At 42.7% G+C, this 22248-nt stretch overlaps 1 protein-coding gene across 7 annotated transcripts in view; it reads right to left on the bottom strand.

Moving 5' to 3' along the window:
- The window catches only part of CDH10 (cadherin 10), a 410273-nt gene that overhangs the window by 57459 nt on the left and 330566 nt on the right, over window positions 1–22248 (bottom strand). The gene's annotated exons all lie outside the window — the stretch shown is intronic.

The raw sequence follows: 22248 nt of genomic DNA, 5'->3' as shown, positions 1-22248 counted from the left end.
GCTACCAGCGGGAAACATTTATACTATAATCAAATAAATTATAAATCACTTGTTATTTTGGTCATGGCTTCAAATCAGTTACTCTTACTTCCAGGTAAGTGGGTAATGAGACAGAGGGAGACGTTTACTTGTTTACTGCTCAGCCTCATTGAGCAGACTTCTCATTTTGTTAAATGTTGCCCTGCTGACATTCAGCATCATTGTTTATTATCTCTTTCTCACTTTAGCACTCATTAAACGGGCAAGACTGGAATCTATTTGCTTATGCAAAATATCACTAGCAGAAGACACCAAAGCAGTGAATTCCCAGTCACTGAATCAGGTCAATTCCCATGATTTATAACAGTTTACAGAATTCAGTGGGCACTGAAATTCTTCCATTGCTTATGGAAATGTAATTTTTGTTGCATGTCACCCCAATCTCTGGGTGGGGTTAGATTCCAGGGGTTCCAGGCACTTATTGAGAGTTTGGTTTCCTTGGAATGAGGGACAATGGAAACTTTGATGTTTTTGTGATACAGTTGTACATTGGATCCTGAACGCCTTGCGAGTCAAACGTTTTGGCTCCCGAACGCCGCAAACCCGGAAATGAGTGTTCCGGTTTGCAAACATTCTTTAGAACCTGAACATCCAACGTGGCCTCTGATTGGCTGCAGGAGCTGTGCCTTGCTTTCCGAATGTTTTGGAAGTTGAACGGACTTCCGGAATGGATTCCGTTTGACTTCCGAGGTACCACAGTATATGACGTATTTATACATACAATCAACCTGAGCCTCTGATGAATGAACATCACCCCCAGCATTAACACCCCAAGAAGATCTTGCTTCTCCCATAGCCACAGCCTTGGATCCCAATAGAAATCAGGCATGACTCTGCCTCTCAGCTGCCCAGCCTATAGACTGCTTCTAGCATCTAGCTTCTAGCTCACATGCCAGAACTCTGGCTTTGTCTTTCTGACTATGAGACAGTTGAGTGAGGTAAGCTGTTACCATTCCGGATAAAAGTGCAATTGTGTTTTTACTATCTGTTTCAGTGTTTTGCTCATTCTTTCCTTTTTTCCCTCTTTGTGCTCCCCCCCCCCCCCACACACACACCAGAACCATTCCTAAGCAGCTCGCACCATCTGTTACTGGAGTATCAACCTGAATTGCTCTATGAGTGTTTCTGTTCCTCCCTCTATTTTGGCTCAGGCACAGCTCACCCAAAGATCCTCCTCCAGGAAACACAAATCCCACTTCTAACGCCAATGTTGCATGCTACCCAGATCTCTGAACTGGACAAGATTCCAGGGGTCCCAGGTGCTTACCCAGGGTTCAGATTCCTTGGAATGAGGGACAGCAGATACAGTGGTGCCTTTATGATATATGGCTTATTTACACATATGTGCAACCTGAGTCTACGATGGAAGGGCTCACAGCATTAACACTCTCAAAAGCTATTATTTCTCCCATAGCCATAGCTTTGAATCCCAGCACAAATCAGATGTGGCTCTGTCTCTCAGCAGCCCAGCCTGCAGCCTGCTTCTAGTTCACACACCTCAACTCTGGCTTTTGTCTTTCTAACTACCAGACAGTTGTGGGAGTGGGACTGACCCATTTGAACTCTGGCACAAGGCCATCTCTTTTGTTACCTTGATGACTCATACTTATGGGCCATTACCAAAAAACTTATCTGGCTATTGGATCCTTGTTTGCTCCAGAGACGAGAAGGAAATCAGGCATATAGCCTCCCTCCCTCCCAAAAAACCCCAAACATACTTCACAACAATATACCTATGTTTCATTCAATTAATTTTAGTCCTCAATTTCAGCAGAATTGTGTTCTAAGTTCCCCCCTCTCTCCCACACTTGTACTTTCATGCTCTGAAGAACAATCTTTATTGTTTCTGGTATCTAATAGAGAATGTTACATTGCACTTTGAGAATTTCATTCATTAAAACAAGCTCCTAATCTTCACGGCTTGAGAGGAAAGGTTAAACTGTTTTCTTCAGCCATGATGGGCATGAGCGTTCTTTTAATGAAATAAAAGTGCAACTCTCAAAGTTCTTATATGGATTATACCGTACATAGCTATGTATTTAGTCAGAAGAAAAGAGAGCTTTTGGGAATGATTCAGACAAAGCTAAGCATCTTTATCGTTTTCTAGGGGGAATAAAGGAGCATGTGCCCTATTTCTCCAGTTATATCAGTGGGAGCGGAACATGATTCTGACTTTCTCTAGGTGGACTGGATTGTATCAAGAGCAAGTTATTTTTTTAAAAAAATATATAGCATGAACACATACAGAATCTGGATGGCGCTGTGGTCTAAACCTCTTGGGCTTGCCGATCAGAAGGTCGGCGGTTCAAATTCCCAGTAAAGTGTGAGCTCCCGTTGCTATGTCCCAGCTCCTGCCAACTTGGCAATTCGAAAGCACGCCAGTGCAGGTAGATAGCAGATATTAGGTGAAAGACAGCAAGGGCCTCAGGAGTGTGAGTCCCAAATGTCTTCACACAGTGACATGGGTGCTGCTGTGGTCTAAACCACTAAGCCCTGCCATGGAGTGAGCTCCCATTGCTCTGTCCCAGCTCCTGCCAACCTAGCCATTCGAAAGCATACCAGTGTAAGTAGATAAATAGGTACTGCTGTGGCGGGAAGGAAAACAGCATTTCTGTGTGCTCTGGTTTCCGTCATGGTGTTCCGTTGCACCAGAAGCGGTTTAGTCATGCTGGCCACATGACCCAGAAAGCTGTCTGTGGACAAACACCAGCTCCCTCAGCCTGAAAGTGAGATGAGCACTGCAACCCCATAGTCTCCTTTGACTGGACTTAACCGTCCAGGGTCCTTTACCTTTACCTTTTTACTTGTGCATCTGCCTGAATTCTCCTTCCCTTACCTGAACAGTCATGGCCATAATAATAGTTACGTCTAGCTGCAGTTTATTCTCAAACTCTCAAGCTGAAACCATGATTAGATCCTAGTTTCATTCTCTGGTGTATGGGATATCTCAGTCAATAGAGCACGAGACTCTTAATCTCAGGGCTGTAGGTTGAAGCCCCATGTTGGGCAAAGGGTTTCTGCATTGCAGGAGGTTGTCTAGATGATTCTTGTGGTTCTTTCCAACTGTACAATTCTATTATTCTGGTTTGAAAGCAAACTATAGTTAGATGCAACTATGTTTATGAGCAATTAGATAAAAGAACTTTTCACTATCCAGAAATGGGAGAGGGGAAAGCCGTGTGAGTCCATGTTTGATGGTCTTCCCAGCATGCCATCTAACCAAGACTATTATCTTCCTTTAGTGTGAGAGATTTCACAGACGTAACCATTTTTGAGCACAAAAAATGAGCAATTCCCCGCTCCTCTGAAGTTAAACTAATCTAATGAAAATGTTTCTCTCAAATTCCTAGAGATGTTCTGTGGAGAAGAAAGCTCCAACTTCTCACGGAATTCGTTTTAGATGAAAAATGTTCCCTCCCTCCCTCCCTCCTTCCTTCCTTCCTTCCTTCCTTCCTTCCTTCCTTCCTTCCTTCCTTCCTCAACCTCGACCCCCCAGATGTTTTTGGCTAATAATAATAATAATAATAATAATAATAATAATAATAATAATTTATTATTTATACCCCATCCCATCAGGCTGGGTTTCCCCAGCCACTCTGGGCGGCTTCCAACAAAACACTAAAATACAATAACAACTACCATGATCCCTAACTAGCAGGACCAGTGGTCAGGGATGATGGGAATTGTAGTCTCAAAACATCTGGAGGGCCGAGGTTGAGGAAGCCTGCTCTAGACATTGTTCATTTGCTGCATCTAAACAACTCAGAAAAACATTAAGAACCAAAGCAAAGCAATATCAGCTAAAACTGATAAATATCACAGCCATACAGCTGTCCCCTATTACAGCTGTCCCCTGCATAGGGAAGCCTTTTTAAAGTTTAATGTTTTATTGTGTTTTTATAGGTGTTGGAAGCCACTGGGGCAACCCAGTCAGATGGGTGGGGGTACAAATAATAAATTATTTTTTATTATTACATAGTTTTGCAAGACAACTCCCCTCCCGATTAGCCTTTCACTTTGCATCAATACCTTAATAGTTGCCATCTTAATGCAACCTGGCCTGTTTTCTCAACTGAGTTTGCTTTTTAGGAAGCACAGAGCATAAGAACTGTGACACAGGAGCGTACCTAGGGAACGGTCACGTTAGCCCCTGCCAAGGGTGCAGGCACAGGGGGTGGCACAAAAAATGTGCTTCTCCCCTCTGGTTCGGAGGGGCTAGGACCCCACACACTCCTTGCCAATTGTGCAAGGGAGTCTAGGTGGACCTCTGCTTCTACATCAGCTTTTGCCAAAATGAACACCAAGTGATGCAAACCAGAAGTCTCCTTGCAAAAAGCCCATTCCTTGAGTAGGCTTTGAACATAAAGTATCTGTTTCTCCAGCAACAAGGATGGGGAACGGACAACATCCTGGTAACTTGCAGCTTAAACTTTGAGCCATTATGCTATCCCATCTCTCTTTCTCTCCCTCTATACTTCTGGCCAAGTGAAAGTTATGTTGCTGGCAAAGGAGTGAAGAGGAGGGCTAAATCGAATTACGATTGGTTCAAGAGCCAAAATGATAAAGTTCGGTCATTGCCCGCAGCCCTAAAATCAAGGGACAAAACCTGCATGGGTGTGTTTGGCGAGAAATGGCACAATGTTCAAGGACTGCAACGTTACAAATAACAATGAAGCTGCCTTTTGGTGATGCCATGCAAAACTGGAAGATGATGTTCTAGAAGAAGGAGGAGAAGAAGAATATTTAATTTATATGCCACCCATCTGGCTGGGTTTCCCCAGCCACTCTGGGCAGCTTACAACATATAAAACACAACAAAACATCAAACATTAAAAAACAAGATATCCTATACAGTGGTACCTTGGGTTAAGTACTTAATTCGTTCCAGAGGTCTGTTCTTAACCTGAAACTGTTCTTAACCTGAAGCACCACTTTAGCTAATGGGGCCTCCTGCTGCCGCCGCACCACTGGAGCACGATTTCTGTTCTCATCCTGAAGCAAAGTTCTTAACCCGAGGTACTATTTCTGGGTTAGCAGAGCCTGTAACCTGAAGCGTATGTAACCTGAGGTACCACTGTACAAGTGACAAACAAACCAATAAATCAATAACAATAATAATAGCAATAACAATCATAATCGGTTTACAGTTATACCCAAATTAAAATAACCACCAGCCCCAACAAAGCATTTAACCAACATCAACCTGACAGAAAGAGTTTGGGAAATAATGGACATACTTGCATGAGATGCCTGAGAAAAGGGCTGATGTGCTCTCTCTTTCTGCCACCCATGTTTTCTAAATTTTGCTGGTTAGGGGAGGCCAACTGAAGGACTCATTTTCAATACAGTGGTACCTCAGGTTACATACGCTTCAGGTTACATACGCTTCAGGTTACGGACTCCACTAACCCAAAAATAGTACCTCGGGTAAAGAACTTTGCTTCAGAATGAGAACAGGAATCATGCTCTGGTGGCGTGGCAGCGGCAGGAGGCCCCATTAGCTAAAGTGGTGCTTCAGGTTAAGAACAGTTGCGTGTTGAGTCCCACAGTTCCACCCACCAAATAATTCACACTTCACACTTCAATTTTTGTTTAAGGTTTTTGGCATAATTTTGGCCACAACTTTATTCAAATACAAAGAATGTGAGTGGTTGCTTAGGCATTGGCTATGACTATCTGTCCTTGCCCCCCAAGGACAGAGCTGGTCCCTTCCGGACACCACCGGAAGCCAGCGTGGGAAACAAGTATTGGGTGAGAAATGAAGCTGGGACACAGACCATCACCTCTCACCCTCATGTTCCGGTGGGGCTTGCACGGCCCAAGTCCGGCTCCACGGACAAGGACGAAAGAATGGCAAGCCCCTGGATTCCTTTAACGGAATTCCCTTTCCGCATCATTTGGAGGGGTAGGCACTTACCCCTCCAAGCACCAATTAACCAATGCCTAACCGCCAACCTTACAAGTTGTGACGATTTGCTACGCAGTCGGCAAAAACCAAATGGCACCAGCCAATCAGCCAAATGGCAAAATTCCTACCAGGCCCCCGCACCAAGGCGAACGACCCCATGACAGGCATAGCAAAGTCAACTGAGCAAGACCACCCTATTTAAAGGGAGGGAGGGCGGGTGATCCGGTCCAAAACGGCCAAGAGGACGTCCCTTCGCCTGGCCCCTGTATTTAAAGCCTCTGACCCCTCCTTCCAAATTAGCAACAATCAAAAATCCCCAGCAACCCAGTTAACCTCTTAAAGGCTGGGTTCTACCAAATTTGGCTAGTCATGCCAGGGTGGCCTGTTCCCCCAACCGCAACACGTGCTCTCTGTTAGGGAGAACATGCTTTTCAGGTTAAGAACGGACCTCCGGAACAAATTAAGTACTTAACCTGAGGTACCATTGTATGCCCAAATCAACCGTCTTACTGTTACTTGCCTTCAAGGTGCCAGATACAGCCCAGTGGTTGCTATCTGTTGATCCTTCTTTTAGGGCAAACCATTTTACACAACGTGGGAAGCTTAGGGGCTCTATGTTTATTATAAGCCTTGCTGTTCTGTACAGAAGGGACAATGAACTTGATCCGTAATTATACCTTGAATCACAACAGAAAATATGCCAGCTGGGAGCAAGCCCCCAAAACAAAGCAAAAACCCTCTGCTGTAATCATTAGTTAACTTTTTTTTCCAGTCTCTGTGGACAAAAGAATCCTGACAAACATACACACATAAGCAAGGCTTCCAGCAGAGAGACATTATTTTTAAAAGAAAAGCAAAGAAACGTTCATTCTTCAACTTTTGTGTTGCAGTGAAATACCCACAAGGGATATGTAAGTCGCTGATTTCCCCCCGCACCGCCCCCCATCAAACAGCCCACACTCATCCCAAATGCCCAAATAACTAGGCGATTTAAAAGGTCAACAATGCTTGAGAAGGAAAGAGGGGGGGAAATGGCCCTTAAGCACCGGATTTAAAATCGCTACTCAAATAACTGAGCTGCAGCTATTGCAGCAACCATTTTGGATGACCTCTCTCTATTATTATTTTATTCATTCTTATTATTGATAGTTGTATCGCAATGGATGTTTTGCTTTTCCCCTCCCCTCCTCCATTAGCCGCCGCTTGAATACCAATTATCCCATTTTAATCCTCTCTTGTAGAGGGCAAGGGAAGGCTTTTGCGATGGGGAGCCACCGACTCAGAAAGAGAAACTTGTTTCCCAAGACATTGATTTAAGCCATGAATACGGTTTTACATAGTGTTTTCTTCCCCTGAAAGGGAGAAAAGGGAAAAAGAGACTGCCTATAGTCTCACATCGTTTGCAAGGGAGAGTCTGGCTGTTTCCCAGCGCAACAGTAGCTAAGTGCATCTCACTAATGATCCTCTTGTGTGTCTTGTGGAAAGATGCCCATTGCTTACACTGCCCCTACTCTAATTCTCCCGGCCAGCTGATCAATGAGATTCCATTTCTTTGCTGGCACTCGGCTGCACCAATTGTCTCATTTAGATGTGAGAAGCAGCCATGGCAGATCAATGCCACAATGGGGGCTGCGGTGGGTGGGCTCAGGAACTTTTCAAAAAGGATTCCTGCAAAAGGGTCTGTACGGAGCAAGCCACCCGATGGCAAGGGAGACTCCGCTGGCGTTTCTCAGTAGTAAAAACGTAGCTGACCGGTCTACTGGCTACCCTAATTAAAGCCCACGAGTCCAGTTTATGTCAGAGCACCCTAAAATTCTCAGTGCTTGGAGTCAAATGAATTAGCAACTAGCTCCCCCGGACACTTTCTTCATTATCAGGCATTCTGGAAATACTGAGAATTGCTGCTGATAATAACCATGGTTACTTGCTTTGCACATTATCCTTTGCCTTGCGAGTCTGTACTGCGGGGAAATAATTGTGACTGCTTGTAAGATGCACAAAAAGTGTGGAGAAGCCCACTGTTGCTTACTAGCTTCTGGTTGCATGTTGAGTCCCACAATGCCACCCCCAAAAATTTCACACATCACACATCAATTTTTGTTTAAGGTTTTTGGCATAATTTTGGCCACAACTTTATTCAAAATTCAAAAAATGTAAGTGGTTGCTTAGGCATTGGTTATGACTATCTGTCCTTGCCCCCAGGGACAGAGCTGGCCTTCCGTATTCCAACGGAAGCCAGCGTGGGAAACAAGTATTGGGTGAGAAAATGAAGCTGGGCATCAGTCCCTCACTTCTCACCCTCATGTTCCTGTGGGGCTTGCACAGCCCAAGTCCGATGCCAGGGACAAGGACGAAAAGAATGGCAAGCCCCTGGATTCCTTTAACGGAATTCCCTTTCCGCACCACCATCGGAGGGGTAGGCACTTACCCCTCCACCAACCAATTTTAACCAATGCCTAACCGCCAACCTTACAAGTTGTGGCGATTTGCTACGCAGTAGGCAAAAACCAAATGGCACCAGCCAATCAGCCAGATGGCAAAATTCCTACCAGGCCCCTGCTCCAAGGCAGACGACCCCATGACAGGCATAGCAAGGTCAAGCGATGAAGAAACCCCCCCTATTAAAAGGAGGGTGGACGGGTGATCCGGTGCAAAACGGCCAAGAGGACGCCCAACGTCAGGCGTCCTGTATTTAAAGTCTCTGACCCCTCCTCCAAATTGGCAACAATCAAAACTCCTCAGCAACCCAATTTTAACCACTTAATGGCTTGGGTTCATCCCAAATCTGCCAAGTAACAGCAGGGTGGCTTGTTCCCCCAACCGCAACACGTGCTCTCTGTTAGGGAGAACACGCTTAATCTTCAAACTGACCACAACTCCCATCACAACATCCAGCTTAGTAGCCTCTCTCTCTCTCTCTCTCTCTCTCTCTCTCTCTCTGTGTGTGTGTGTGTGTGTGTGTGTATTCTGATTAACATAACAGAGGATTTCTTATTTATGAGGCACAAAATTTTGGCTTCTGCCTTCATTGACTGCTGTTTGATGCTTTCATAACTGTCTACACATCATACTGCCCGATCTCACTGATAAACCAAGACAACAAGATTTTCACGTCAATCTAGGCTAATTGCCTAAACAAAATCCCCGCACAAATTAATAGCGCCAGACAGGCTTTGTTCCTGGTCGCAATAGTGTAGCAGACCCCACTAGGAAATTATTGAATCTGATCGAACATAGCAAAGCAACTCAGCTCCCACTGACAACTATGTCCCAAGATATCCTCAAGGCCTTTGATTGTTTAGAATATTGTATCTAGTATAGGGTTGAAGGGGAAGGGAGGTGGGGGCGGAAAGAGAGGGAGCTAAACCTACATATTATTTTTCTTTTTTCAAAATTGGTATATTTGTGAGGTTTTTGTGTCAGTGTCAAATTGGGCAGGTTCTCTTTCTATTTGTTTAGGGAAGTTTTTTAAAAAATGTTTGGTGTTTTATTGTGTTTTTAATATTCTGTTGGGAGCCACCCAGAGTGGCTGGGGAAACCCAGCCAGATGGGTGGGGTATAAATAATAAATTATTATTATAATAAATTATTGTTATTTGTTGGTTTCCATTGGCAGTGAGGGGGGCATCAACCAGTCTGGTGAGTCAGTGTGGAGTAGTGGTTGGAGCACTGGGTTACCACCTGAGAGATCAGGCTTCAAATCCCCACTCAGCAAGGAAGCTCACTGGACGACGTTGGGCCAATCACTCACTCTCAACCTATCTTACCTCATAGGGTTGTTGTGAGAATAAAACAGGGCAAATGAGAAATATGTATGTCAAGCCTTGAGCTTCTTCGTGGAAAGACATGATATCAATGTAGCAAATAAGCAGTAAATAAATCTCACTTCCAGTTGCATTTCTTAAACAAGATGACATGTGCTCACCAAACGGAAACTTTCTTTTTCCCTTTCCAGAAAGTAATTTAAAAGTCCAAGAATTATTAACAATAGCTACAATTAATGCTACATAGTAAGAACCAGGGATCCTTGGTTTTCAAAGGACGATTCTGCTTATTGCCACATTGTTTCTAATTGAGATTAAATAAGATTAAAAGGACAATTTTGTATGTGTTTAGTTATAAATCAATACTACTAAGCTCAAGGGATCTTACATCATAGTATGTGTGAGTCTAAACTGTACATTGCCCCATGCGTACTTGGACCATGCAATGAGAATGTTCAACAAAATTCTGGCATCATCCCTATTACTTCTCATTCCTTGGTGATTTGGGGAATGGGATGTGATACCAGAGAGCTTGCAGGAATTATTGCAGTGGAGCGCACCCCTAAGATTCCTGGGCCCTGGTAAACAGCAGCAATGGCATCACTTTGTGGCAGCACCCATTATGGACCAGAATTCAAAGTCGGCATTGTCTTGCGAATGTACAGCTGCCATTCAAGAAAACAATAACTTTCCCCAAAGTTGTTTCCTGAGTGGGATGGGTTTTATTCCACCACAATCACCAATCTGGAAGACCAATCCAGCCAACGTTAAGCATCATAATAGTTAGTTGGAAGTTAGTCATATTGTTTGAAGCAATGCTCATTTGAGTACAATCAGAAAAACATTGTTCAAACAACAACCACAAAAGGCAGCAGAGCCTCTTGTTTAACCCCAACCCTCTGAATTCCCAAGCAATCGGTCTTCTTTGCTCTGCAACTTTGAGAAAAGCCATGCAAAATTGTCCTTTCAAACTATAGTGGCTAAAATGTCTTAATTAAGTGGAATTGTGTTCTGAACACTTTGTCGGGGGCATTCAAATAGCAGAAGGTTCTTTCAACATTTTCACAAACACAGGTAGAATTTCCTAATCCTAATTATTTAGAAACACATCTAATGTCATAGGAAATATAAATGCGGAATTTCCAACGAGATCACTTGCCAAAGCACTGTCTTTCTCTCTCTTTTGGCATCATTCATAAAAAATAATGAGGGGGAGAGAGAGAGAGAGAGAGAGAGAGAGAGAGAGAGAGAGAGAGAGTTAGAGTTTACCTTTTAATGAATTAGGTCAAGTGAAAGGCCGTTCAGTATGAATATTCTCCAAAGAACTGCAGGTTGGAACAACATGCCCGGTGATATGTGAAAGGAAACCCTCTTCATTTAATCGTTCTGGATAGACCAAATGTGTACAAGAGGAGGAGGAGGAGCAGGAGCAGGAAAACCAGTGCTCTTTATAAAGAAAAAAAAAATGGTGCTGGTGCTCATCAGAGCAGTCTTAATTGCGCCAGGGCGCCAGCCTCTCGGGGCACCCCAGTGAGTGAGGGAGCTGCACGGCTTTGCCAGTGGCCTCCTGCATGCCTGCCAGCTGTGCCCTGTCAACCATATGGCTGGTGGGCATGCAGCTTGCCTCTCAAGCCTCCGCAGAAGGAGAGCGATCCTCGCAGAGGCTTGGGAAAAGGTCAACAACTCTGGGAAACGGGGGAGGGGGGCGGCGCCGGAGGGATCTTTGCACCACGGCACCAGATATGCTTAAGACAGCTCTGGTGCTCACCATAAAGTTGTGACAGTAAGTGTCACACACTTAACATGGGGGGAGGTGCCAGGGCAGCGGACCCTTGAATACCCCCAGGATAAAAATGCACTGAGGAGAACATTAGCTAGCCTTGCTCCCACCCTGATGTACTGAATGATTTATATAAAGAGACTCTGTGTGCATACAAACTAAAACTAGATAGGTTTCATGGTTGGGGAACATTCAAAAAGCAGAGCAACACGGCCCCTCAAATCTCGCCTGTAGACTTACCGACCCTGCTAAGAGCACAAACCATCATTATTAGCCCCCAATACGTTATTGCACTAATAAAACCCCATGAAACTAATTTTCCTCAGTGGAAACCAACAGACAGATTGCTTCCTTACCTTGTTAGGATACCAGAATTAACAATAACTTTCATTCCTGGCACAGTAGCCCATTATTTTTTTATCTGCTTGTACGATGGTGCTGAAAATAAGTGGATGGTTTCAGCATACATGCTAACTAGGGAGGTTCAGGGAATTTGAATATCTTTGCATATCCCCAAGCAAGCTCACCTGATCCCCTCCTCCTGAACCAATCTGTGGATTGAAATATACTTCTCCTTTAAATTGGTTTTAACTTCCACACAAGACTTTTTGCTCTTCCCCCCTATTTATTATTATCATAAATAAATAATTATAATTTAATAAGAATAAAAATGTGCACTCCACCACTGAGTCCATTCCATTGTAACTATCCAACCTCCCAAAATTTCAACACCTCTTGCGATGGTTTGACCCTAACAGTACAAATTCTACAAACACCTTCCATATCTCCCGAAAATCATTTCTCCCGTGTATTCTCCGTCTTACCTTAATGGCACATGTTAATTTATCATTAATAGATATATCCCACACCTCTTTGTACCACCTTTCCATTTTATATTTTGTTTGCCCCTTCCACTTCCTAGCTATCATAATTTGCCCAGCTGTCAATAAATTTGTGAGCAAGTCCTTTATAATGCTACCTCTGGGCTTTCGGTCAGCTTTAACCCAGTGATTTCTGTTCTCTCTTTAAACACCTTTTGCCAGAAAAATTGCATATGTTCACACCCCTACCACATGTGAACATAAGTCCCGGTTTGCTGGCATCCCCTCCAACATAACACCAACTATTCATTGTTTATTTGATTTCATCTGGCTGGTGTTAAATACCATCTCCAAACTAATTTATAATAATTTTCTCTTTCTGTATGATTAAATATTTTTCTGGCACATGTTTTTTGCTAGGCTTGATCATTATTGTGAATTGTTCGTATTTTGATGGGTTTTTTATTTTTTAAAAAACTAGAACCTAGGAAGCTGGCTTCTACTAGGTAAACCGTGGGCCCATTTAGCTCAGTATAGTTTACACACTAGGCTTTCGTGCATGAAAAATATCCATTTTTAATGGATAAATAAATTTATATTCAGCTCTACCTGGAGACGCCAGGGATTAAAGCAGATGTTCTACCACTGAGCTTCAGTGATTATTTTTTTGTTTGTTTTATATTACTGTTGTAAATTGCCTGAAGGCTTATTGCAGGAAGGGACTGCTAAATACAACAAATAAATGAATCAGAAGATTGGGGGATGCAATTGCAGGGAGATCAGCTCCTAACAGAAGTGGAGGGCGAATATTCATCCCCCCCTTTGCTGCCAGCATTTCCAGAAGCAGGAAGACAGGCAGACACAGAAGCTGCACAGTTGAGAGAGGAGCTACCCAGCTATGAGATAGTAGCTAAGCAACCAGAAGGGAGGGAGCAGCTAGGAGATACATCAATCGAGAGTGGGGGGAAACCCCTCCCTCCCCCCAAACTTGGAGGTCCGAGCATGTCAGAGAACAAAGGAGACACCGGGGGGAGGGGGAGGAAGGAACTTCCCATTGGCGCACTTCTTGTTGAGGAAGTGGGGGGGGGAGTCAGAGTAGGCAACTGATATCCTTGCGGAGGGTTACCTGTTTGTGCTTGTAACATAATGCTGCAATAAAAGGACTATAAATCTACCAAAAGCTCATTCATTCTTATTGGTGAGCCACCGGAAGGGAGAGGGGAACTCCTATACTTGACAATTAAATGCATTAAATTCTCCAAAAATTATGAGGTAGCCAAAGTTGTTCTTTAGAAAATAATAATCCAGTCTTGTTCCACAGGTAAGAGCTGATCCAAGTAGCTAGGAAGCCTAGTTGCCAATGGCTCTATGATAAAACAAGATGGTGCCAGCACTCTTTGGAGATCTGCATAATGTCATGGAACTTTGCTGCTACGTAAATGTCTCGGGGACTTTTATTGCACAAAACCTGTTTAACGACAGGCAGCAAGAAGGGCAAGAGGATTCTAAGCTATATTAGAGTTTGGTATTATTATGTTTGCACTGCGAAATGTGCTTCCTACACTCAGAGTCAAAGTCAGTGAGTAGTCGGAGGATGCAGAATATATTGCTTTTAAGCATTTCCCTCAAGAATCAGCGTACCTTTTCACAATGTACAAAACGCTTTGGGCAAAGGTTTCATAAATGGATCTTAAATATCAGATTTCAATAAGAAATTAACTGGAATTTCTAGCTCTATATTTAATCAGTGTTGAGGGGAAAGTCTCAGTTTGACAAAGTTTGAGAGATACTACTGATGCAAGATAAGGTTCAAGGATTCAAGTCCTTTCTAAAACTATATTTTCAAAGAGGATCACAAATTGTACTGAGAGATGGTAGATTCTCCATTTTTCAATTCTAGAGTTTCTTTGATTATTTCCTTATAACAAATCATGCCAGTAAGTCCATCTAGTTCAGTGTTGTCCCCTCTGACTCACAGTGGCTTTCTAAGGTTTTATAGACAGAGAGCCCGTTCTAATCCTACCTAAAGATACTAGGGATTTAACCTGAGACATTCTTGCTCTAGCACTGCTTCATAATGTGTTACTACTCACACATTCTTCCTCCTTTCACCCCTCCCCCAGTTTTAAAGAATCTTTACTTTGCCAGTTATCCCAGTGGGAAAGGCACAGAATTCTGTGGCCAAGTTGCTCACCGGAACAAGACGGTTTGAGCATATTACACCGATCCTGGTTCGACTGCACTGGCTACCAATTAGTTGCCGGGCCCAATTCAAAGTGCTGGTTTTGACCTATAAAGCCTTAAGCAGCTCAGGACCGCAATACCTCAAGGACCACCTCTTTCCCTGTGAACCTACCTGGACCCTGAGAGCATCTTCTGAGGCCCTCCTTCGTGTGCCTCCTCCTCAAGAGGTCCGGAAGGTGGTAACACAACAATAATAATAATACATTATTTATACCCCACCCATCTGGCAGGGTTTCCCCAGCAACTCTGTAGCTCCCCATCTGTGGAGTGCTCTCTCCAGGGAAGTTCGCCTGGTGCCTTCATTATAAACCTTTAGGCGCCAGGCTAAAACGTTCATTTTTAACCAGGCCTCTGGTTGTTCTGTTTGACATCCTATACCCTTTAAAAATATGGCTCTCTTTTTTTTGGGGGGGGGGTTATTGGGTTGTTGTTTTTATTCTGATTATATATGTTGCTATTTTTCTTGTGAACTGCCCTGAGACCTCCAAGTATAGGGTGGTATATAAAATCAATCAATCAATCAATAAAATAAGTATGCCAGTCCCAGGGCTAATGTACTTTGCCCCTATTCCAGGAGCATTGTGGGGAACTTAAAGTGCCCTCAATCTAGTGGGTCAAAAACTACTTCCCATCTGCTCCTGACATGTCCTCAGAATGCCTCACTATGGCTTCTTGGGACAAACCTCTTGTCGAGATAATGATCCACAGAATTTTCTGGATCCTGGGATGTCCTTCCAGGGGCCACAGGATTGTGATGTTCAGCTTTAATCCTCAAACCAGCTATTCTGACACTGCCATGGCACATCTTAGGGTAAACAATTTCATGCTTATGAACAGAATATATCTACTATGTCAGATATGAATTCTTGGAATGTCCCCCGCCCCTTCATCCAATGACAGATATTGCTATAAAAGTTATAGTCCAATAATAAAATCCAATATACCTCCTACATGTATATGCCCTACAGATTCATCACTGTTTTCATTAGCTGGGGAAGCATATTTAAATATATCGATTTTCATTTACAAAGAAAAGAATCAGCTCACAGCTGAACTGATGAATATCATATTTCTAGAACTCTACTCTTCTTTTTTTTTAATTGATTTGTATTACTCTACACAGCCTTTAAGTTTGAAATCTTTTACTTGGACAATAGTTTGTGCTTCTAGACTTTAGCACTGTTCGTGAAGCCAATCTGGGTCAACTGAATGTCCCCGTGGAAGGCAGAAAAAATATGCCTCCACAGGCACATTCACTCTGCATATAAGCCATCCATTTAAAGCACATTTGAAGCAAAAACAGCCCCAATCTGGGGAACTGATTCTGTACCCCTGCAACAGTTCTGTCCCTTATCACTTCCCTTGCTTCTCCTAAACTGGCCGAATGACCCAGATCCTGTCAAGACTTGACCACACACTATCAAGGGAAGACGCCATGATTTAGCTCATCCTTCCAACTGAAGCTCTCAATACTAAACATCTGTGAGGAACATGGTTTTCAAGTTTTCTAGTGGCTGAAAAGTCTGGTTCTGTCATGAAACAAGACGAAGCAACTTTCTTCAGGCAGCAGGAGAGGGGAGATAGAGGAAGGCAAGAATTGATGTCGGACTACCACAGCATTTTTTTCAAAATTATTCAGGGGACACTATTTGGATGTCTCTTCAGGAATGAAAATGTCTGGGGCATGTACTCACTATTGAGCTAAGTGGACAGTCTAGAATACATAAAATGTTCCCCAGAATAACAGTGTCTGGAAGAATTGGTGGTCTGAAAAAGCTGTCTTCAGAGATGCATATTGCCCATTCCTGGTATTATCTAGAAGCCAAATGAGCTTCTAAAAAAACAACAACAACACACCTCAGCATTCCTCAAACACCTTGTTTTAAAACCATTGGATTAGGACATGAATGCAAGGATATGGCCTGGCAAATAACATTTTGCACAGTCCTCAAATCCATTTGCACATATCAGTTTGCATCGGTAGCGGACAGTGTAGTGTGTGGGGGTGCTCATCTGAACTCATGAGGTCCAGCACCGAGGGCCCTCACTGCAAGAAGCCAAGTTACAGGGAACCAGGCAGAGGGCCTTCTCAGTAGTGGCACCCACCCTGTGGAACGCCCTCCCACTAGATGTCAAAGAGAAAAACAACTACCAAACTTTTAGAAGACATCTGAAGGCAGCCCTGTTTAGGGAAGCTTTTAATGTTTGATGGACTATTGTATTTTAATATTTTGATGGAAGCCGCCCAGAGTGGCTGGGGAAACCCAGCTAGATGGGTGGGGTATGAATAATAAATTATTATTATTATTGACAGTCAAATCATTGCTGCTTACAGGAAGGAAGAGGGAGAAGGGCCAAACAGCAGAGAGGTTGGTGCAGTGCAAATGCACCAGCAGAGCCAGTCTGATATTTCTGCTACTGCATCAGAACTGCACTGCCCTTCTTGACACCTTCCCACCCCCCTCCATGTTAGCAACAGTGCTTAGTCGCTGACGATGATGATTTTAATATTTGTACCCTGCCCATCTGACAGGGTTGTCCCAGCCTTTTCGGGCAGCTTCTGGCAAAATATAAAAACACCATAAATGTTAAAAAATTCCCCTATACGGGTCTGCCTTCAGATGTCTTCTAAAATTTGTGTAATTCTTTATCCCCTTGACATCTGATGCAAGGGCGTTCCACAGGGCGGGCGCCACTACCGAGAAGGCCCTCTGCCTGGTTCGCTGTAACCTCACTTCTCACAGTGAGGGATCTGCCAGAAGGCCCCTTGTTTTGTTTCCTTATTGTTCCATGAGCTGGTGGTGTCCAATGTGAGCATTGTGCATATGCACATTCACCCACAAAAAAAACAATCATGATGTGATTTCATCATCAGTGATTCCTCGTTGCACAGTAACCTAGACTGCACTCCAATACACAGTTGCTTGGAATGTAGCTTAGTGAACTCAGTGAGGTTTTACTTCTCAGTAGATGTGCAAAAGATTAAGTCACAAAACAAATATATGATGGGATTGCATGATGACAACAATTGTCCTTTGTGTAGTAATTGCATTCAGCTTGCTCATATTTGTCTGCAGGAAAGTGCCCAGTAGTCTCAACAAAGTTTGGGGAGAAAAATAAACAAATGAACCCCAAAGATTGACAATGCTTTTCCACATACAGGTAGTTTGGTGTCCAAAAATCTAGACAGGGAAATGATGGGGGTAATTTGGAAAGCATCCTTAAAAAGAACTAACGAAGGCAAGTAAATAATTGTTAATAAATGAAGCCATCAGCCAAGAGCTTTTGTTCCTTGTTATTTTCCCTCAAAATAAAATCCATGCAACCAAGTTTCTAAAAGAAGCTGCAAACAGTCAAATAGGAAGAAGTCACTTTAGATATTGGGTAGGAAGTGTTGATCAGAATTGTTGATTACTAACACCAACTTTCACTTACAAATAAGCTGTGGCCTTTGAGAATTTTGCCGCTATCTAGTGCCATGTTCCTTTGGTGTTAATGAATGAGAAACGTTCGGCTTCCTTCCTTCTTCCTTGCACCCCAGCGCCTCATTATCTCCGAGTACGCTTTATAGATGGGAAACTGAAGCCCTCTTGTAGAACACTTACAAACACATTAACATTTCCACACAATATGTTATCCTTTAGGCACTCCTGTGGTTAGTTCTATTACATTTGCGGCAATCATCCCCCAGGGTCCTTGTTCATTGGCCTCATTGGATGTGTTAAAGCTGTCAAACCATGAACTCCACTCAATTGTGGTGAGAGTTGGCTTGGATTTTGCAAGCATTCCTAGGAGTAAGTGTGGCTCACCACACTGTGATCTTCTGGAAGGGCAAAAATAAGGAAGACGTTATAAGAAAACAGCTCAAATTCCTTGCATGGGCCAAGTCAAGGCTTGTATTTTCTACCTCCTATGCCTATATTATCCAATTGTTTTATAGTGCATAGTTTAACAATATATTTAAGACCAAAGTACAGTGGTACCTTGGTTCCTGAATGGCTTAGTTGATGAACAAATTGGCTCCCGAACGCCGCAAACCCGGAAGTAAGTGTTTCGGTTTGCGAAGGTTTTTCAGAAGCTGAACGTCTGTTTCGGCTGTCAGAATAGTTTCTGAGGCCAATCAGCCAATCAGAAGCTGCACCTTGATTTTCAAACGTTTTGGAATTCGGACGGACTTCCAGAATGGATTCAGTTCGAGAGCCAAGGTACTACTGTACACATTCTGTATTCACACTTTTTAAAAAGAAATATATGCTTTCGTTGGCCACTTGAATCTGAAGAAAAAGCCCAATTCTGGAATGTGCTCCCTTACTCAGATCAGGACTCCACTCCTGTTACCTGCTGAAAATCCTTCCTCTTGCAGCTGTTCACCCTCAAAGGTGTTTTGAACATTGTCAGATCTTATGTTTTAGCTCTGGAGTACTCAATAAATTGATTTTTTATGAGCTTCCTTAGCCAAAGAGGACAAAATAATCCCCCCCCCCCAATTCAATTTGGCCTATCTGAATTAATAAAGCATATGTAATATGGCATGTTACATTACATTATGTGAGGTTATTTGAGTTGAGTGTCTGTTCTGGAGCAAAGCAACATAATGCAATGTGGATGTTTAGTCAGGGTAATGTGGCATAAATGGAATGCTTTCAGGCTAGCTTCCACTGTTATATGACTTATTGCAAATCCATATTTATCTATTTTTGTTCCCTTCCAAGGGAATCTGCTGCTTATCAAAAGGCATAAAATATAATATCTCCATTCATAGATGCAAAAATATTTTGCTAATTAACAATAGAGCTGAACGGTTTGAGGAAGGAGAGATCTCCTGTTTCAAATGCCAGAGTTTGAATGCGCTTGAATAACCTCAGCTAGAAAATTTGCACAGGAGCACAAAGCCTTCTGGCTATCCCTGAATGGCTCCAAATGAGTCGCTGATGCTGAGAATGGCACACTAATTTGTAGGCATAGATCTGTGTGAATAGCTCCTCCAACTATTTGAATTGTTTTGTGGTCTAGTGGCCCTATACCAAAACACAATTCCCTGGAAGTTTTCTACTAATTTCATTGGGGCTGAAATCCAACTGCACATAGATTTGAAGCATGAATCTACTTGAACTCAGCAAAAATAGAGAAAATGTCCACAAAGCAAGGCAGAAAGTCCACTATAATAATTAATTCTGATCTTTGTTTTGAGTCTACGCAGCTGAGCAACAAACCCAATATATGAAAAAGAGAACATCACTGTTTTAGCCAGACAGTCTTCATCAAGACCTGCTAACATGGTTAGGATCAGGCTATAGGATCATGAAATATCTTCAAACCCGTTCTTGGATTATTATTATTTTTTAAAAAAACCCAATGACTTGTCATTTCTTCCCCTGAAATATCCCTTTGCCAAAGTGTATAGAGATTTCTCTAGATATTATATAATTAGGCCATCAATATTCTCTGCATAATGCTGGGACCCAGTCCTTCTATTTGATTCCAAATAGGTATTATAAATACTTGTGGAAGTATTTACTGTGGAAATAGGTATTATAAATACTGTGGAAGACAGGAGTGCCTGGCGTGCTCTGGTCCATGCGGTCACGAAGAGTCGGACATGACTAAACAACAACAACAACAAGGTATTATAAATATCAAAAGAGTTCCATCCAGAGCTATTTTTCTAGATAAAGATGTGCCAGAGCTTACCATGAACTTCTCCCTTGTTCTCATAGATTGGCAATGGTGCCCACCTGAGAGGTGCTGGAGCTGAGCTCTGGTGAGTTTTGGCTGAAAGAAATCCCTGGTTCCCACAGTCCCAATCTAGTTGTGGAATCCTCTCCTAGATTTCATGATGCCATAATTGTGGCCCCGAGGGCAGCTTATGGTTGCTACAAGAAACACACCCTCAGACGACACACAAGTAACTCACAAGTGTTTGTGTGCATTTCTACTGTAACATTGGAAGTGGTGTCTCTTAGATCTTCCTGACAGCGATATGTAAGAGTAATCTCCAGAATCTAGGGATTTATCCATAGGGAAGATGCACACGGCCACTTCTGACATAGAATCACTCATGTATCATCTCTGAGTGTTTCCAAGCATGGATTTTATCTGACATTCTACTATGGAAGGTTGCAAACTGATAGGACTTCGGGTAATGTAACCTACAGGTCTCTCTGCACATCTAGTGTAGTAGTTTTCAGACTTTATCCTCCAGCGAAGCCTTTCCATATTGACTCACCCAATCAGAAATCGCTAAATGTACTGCACAGAATAACAAGCATATTGCTGAGAATTATGCTCACTGAGATCATAGGAGCGAACTCCTAGGGGCTGAGGTCCCTTCACCCCCAATAAAATATTTGAGGAGGCTGACGCCCCCCCCCAAGTTGATGGACGTTACCATTTAAATGGTGTGCGTGTGTTGAGAATTTGGTTTTCTAGCAGCTTTTGGAGTGAACAATTAGTGGGTTGGCAACAAGCCAAGTTAAACAGAGTACATGAGAAAGTCTGCTTGGAGATAAAGGAAGTCTAGCAACAGGTGGTGATTGGCTAAGTTCTTCCTTATAAGCAGAATAACAAAGCAGTTTTCTTGTTGGAGTTCTGGAGTGTTGAAGTTTGGAAAGAAGTTTGAATCTTGTCTGTGTATACAGTAACTTGTACCAAGCTGTGCTTTACTCAGCTGTATATAATAAAGCTAACTAAAAATCAAGTTACTAGTCAAGCAAGTTCTGTTCCTGTTCGTCATCCTAGAATTGTACGATTTGGCAGCTGGTAGCAAGAGTTTTGGTTGAGATCCATCAACAGTGTGCACGTGGTGTCAAGTGCTCAGTTATGTCAGCTTACCTGGCCCCCCCAACATTTTTTTCAAGTTGCTACCCCTGACTGAGCTCATGAGGGACAATGGCCAGGTCTGTTCAGCCTCAATGTTACTTTGATTTGATTAAGAACGAATCCTGCAGCATACCATGTATTTGTTCGTGGCCTGTTCATTGCAGGGTAATTGATAGACACCATTTATGAAAGTCTGGGTAACTAATTTTCCAAGGAACCCCCATCAGGGCTTTCCTAGTGTATGGCATGTTGTCATAATGGAGTGGTAGGGATGGTGTCAGCTGCTACGCAAACTTAAAAATAAATCTAGGTCACATGCAGTTTGGCTACAGGTATTAAATCACTGAAATGGCCACCTACTGCAGCCAGATTTTGTGATACATCAATGATACTTAGGATAGGGTCCTATAAAAAATACTTGGAAATCTATAGTACTACACTAGAGCTGCAATTTTCTTTCAAACCAGGAGAAAGTACTTGAGAATAAGGCTTTGTCCTTTTTTAAACCTATGCTTCATTTGAACATAAAACTCTTTCACTCATGAAATTACTAATCCAATTTTTCACTTCATGTTAAAACAAAAATTCTGAACAGGTTTGTTAGCAAGGGTCACCTTTTTCATCAGAGGAAGAGTCAATGTTGGAAGATGAAGGATAGTTTGTGTTCCAGAGGAAGGTGTACAAAGTATAAAAGTTAAGTCATACTCAAAAATGCTGCTTTTTGTGTACAAAAATCAAATAAAAAAATTCAAAAATCACACAATTATTTATCCACATTAGAACATGGGTGTTTCAATCCAATACTCCCGTTTCCAAAGCTTTTGGTTTTATTTTTTTCAACAGAACAAACAAAAGGTCTCTATATATTTGAGA

Source organism: Podarcis erhardii (genome assembly GCF_964252035.2).
Source record: "Podarcis erhardii genome assembly, chromosome: 8".
NCBI lineage: Eukaryota > Metazoa > Chordata > Lepidosauria > Squamata > Lacertidae > Podarcis > Podarcis erhardii.
This window is presented reverse-complemented; position numbering and strand designations above follow the sequence as displayed.